We start from the raw sequence: 2,959 nt of genomic DNA on the forward strand, positions 1-2,959 counted from the left end.
TTTGTCTTTGCACTCTGTCCTGTGTCCTCTGTAGATGTGTGAGCAACTTGCAGCTCCACAGCTGGTGTTTGGGGCTGTCAGCCCAAGGAGCTTTCAGCTCCCATTCATTACAGCCTAAGTGAGCTGCCAGGGAGCCACGGAGAGCAGGGCTGCTGTCACTCCTATTTTCTGCTCCATGGGCCACAGAGGAGCAAAGCAATGCAAGAGGACATGGGAACCAGGCTGCCTGGGCACCTCATCACAGCTGAGATCCACCCCCACTCCAAGGTGATGGAAGAGGTTATGGCTTGGCTGCTCTGCATTGGTGCCATTTGGATTTGGAGAATTCACTGGTTTGGGCTTGTGTGTTTTATTGAGTAGCAAAAAAAAAAAAAAAAAACAAAAAAAAAAAAACAAAAAAAAACCACCACCTCATATTTTCTGCTGTGCTGTACTGTACAAACACTTCTGATGGCAGATGCCTGCAGAGTGAGGGAGAGCCTTCCTGCACGTGCCCCAGATGGGACTGGGCTGCTATGTGCTCTTCTTGCCTGCATTGCTGCAACTGGCCATTTTGCCTGGTTTTAGGAAACAACAGGAGATTCCTTTCTCATGACTAAATGAATAATTAGATCTATTTCAGTATTTACAAGAGACTGCTAAACACTGTGAATTCCAGAAAGCCAGGAGAGCCACTCACGGGGGGTGATGCCACCAGTGGGATGCTGCCCCACTGTGGGTGGGAGTGAAGAGCCTGACTCAGGGCTGTACCTGGGACTTTCTCAGTCTGCTTCAGGGCAGTTAATCAGCCTCTTAAATGTTGTTCTGACTGCTCCAAGTTCAGGCCCAGCCTAAGGTCCTACATTTGCAAAAACATCTTTTTTCTGAACCTGCACTTTACCCAGTCACTGTGTCCTGCCCATGCTGTAGGCAGTGCAGGCCAGCACCTGGTACCTTCTAGAAATTTTCCACTGGCCCCTTCCTGCTGCAGGGGTGTGCTGCAAACAGGGCAGTTTCTGTGGAAATTAGTGTGCATCTCTTGGTATTATGCTGCTTTCTTTTGGCCCTGTGCTTCTGAGGTTTTCCATTGCAGCACTGAGCCTTTGCTCCCACCTGTGAGACTGAGCCATGCCTGTGCTTACAGACTTGTTGCTGCAGTGTGACCTGTGGGGTTGGTTTTGAGGAGCCTTTATTGATTTGTCACTTAGGAGGGAAGTGATAAGCCATCCTTCGTGCTGGTCGAGCTCTCTCTGTGTCTGCAGCCTCAGCACAGCAGCTGCTGCAGTCACATTTTCTGCACAGAGGTGAAAGTCAAACATCTTTTTGGAGAAGAGTCTCGGGGTTTGCAGGCCAAATCTTGTAGCTCTTTCCAGCAGCAGTGAAAAAAAAAGTGAGCTCGGTAGTTCTGGGATTTATTTTGTTACTTGTCCATGACTCTGGGCCCAGCAGGACCTCGACCTGCACTGGGGGACCTGACACATCACCTTGAGATATGCAGGGGATCACAGGGCAGTGGAAATGCTGTCCTTATGGTGAATTCATGGTGCTCTGCCAAAGGGAAAAAAGCTTGAGTTAAACCAAGAGATGTTGTGATTGTATTATTGGTATTGTATTATTACAAAAATTATTTGAGGCAAATTTGTGAAACAGTTTTATGCAAGAAAGCTGGTCAAAACTTGGGAAAGAAAACATAATAATTTAGTCCTTCTTTTCATTTCCAGTCCAAAGTACCTCATTTTTAAATGTGTCTGTGATATTTTTATCTTTTTTTGTCCAGATCAAAGAAACCAAAACTGTTTCAGCTTGAGGCTAAGCAAGAAATCTTTGATTAGCCCCAAATGATGGTGTTTTGTTGTTCAGTATTTCATTTTCCCAAGGCCAGCAACACAATCATTTGGCATCAATCAAACAAACAAACAAAAAAGCTTTCAATTCTTTGCTCATTTGTGGTCTGATAGATCCTCCCTGCTTTCCTACCAGTTTGGTCTGTCACGCTGTGGGACCTCCACATTTTCAGGGTTTGTTCCTCCAAGGCTACAACTCTCTAGAAGTAGAGCATCCAGCTTTTCCAAATGCCTGAGGCACCCCCTTTTTATCCTGTCTGATTCTAACACCCACTTTGTTCTGACCATAGCTCCCTGTGCCCCCTCATCCAGCATGAAGGAATCACGCCCCAATCCAATAAGAATATTTCACTTCCCATTGCTGAAGGGGGCAGTAATTAAAAAAATAAAAATCACTTCTGAGAAGGAATTTATTCCATTTTTATTTAGAATTGTAGCAAAAAAATTAATGATGAAAAAAAATACTAATAGCCAGACAAGACCAGTGCCAGGGGGTTGGCAAAAATCACTGCCACTGCCAGGAGCAGCAGAAGAGCTGTGACCCAGCTGCTTCGTGTCCTGTGAGCAGATGTCTCCTTGGCCTGTGGAAAAGCCCTGGGAGGTTCCCACTGCTGCTTCAGAGAGAAGAGAAAAGGCTGGGGGGCACTAGGGGCTGATCCCTCTCAGCCCTCTCGCCCCAGGGGTGTCAGACATTGCTGTGTGAAGCCTTTGAGCTGCTTCCCCTCATGCAGAGTTTTACACCCAGGAGTTTCATCAACTCCCCAGATAATCCCTAAATCTGAGAGCCATAAAACTGGGCACACCTCAGACTGACATCTCGGAGCAGTTTGCAAATACGTTGGAGGTTTTTAATAACTCCCTTTAACACAGGGAACTGGGTAAAGGAAGGGCTCTTTGACCCAGATGAATCTACCAGGCAAAGCTGACTGCAACATTAGTCTTCATTTATTGAGCCATGAGAGCGTCTAGGAGTCGATAGCAGTGTCCATATTCCATCCTACAGATAAGAAATAGGATACTCCATCAAAGTGTTTCTTTGTTTGTACAGCAAGCTAGAAGTATTACCTATTTTTGGGTGTTACTGATTTTTGGGTGTTGTTTTCAGGATGGGGGGGAAGGGAAAAGAGTTCACTTAC

The 2,959-nt window shown here is 46.0% G+C and overlaps 1 long non-coding RNA gene across 14 annotated transcripts in view; it reads right to left on the reverse strand.

The window, feature by feature from the left end:
* Positions 1-414: 414 nt before the first annotated feature.
* The window catches only part of LOC146766070 (uncharacterized), a 255,124-nt gene continuing 252,579 nt past the window's right edge, over positions 415-2,959 (reverse strand). For all 14 annotated transcript variants that reach the window (XR_014958398.1, XR_014958394.1, XR_014958395.1 and 11 more), the window contains one exon: positions 415-1,527. This is a non-coding gene — a long non-coding RNA (uncharacterized LOC146766070). The remainder of the gene's footprint in view (positions 1,528-2,959) is intronic.

The sequence above is a fragment of the Lonchura striata genome, chromosome 14 (genome assembly GCF_050655825.1).
Source record: "Lonchura striata isolate lonStrDom1 chromosome 14, ASM5065582v1, whole genome shotgun sequence".
Classification (NCBI taxonomy): domain Eukaryota; kingdom Metazoa; phylum Chordata; class Aves; order Passeriformes; family Estrildidae; genus Lonchura; species Lonchura striata.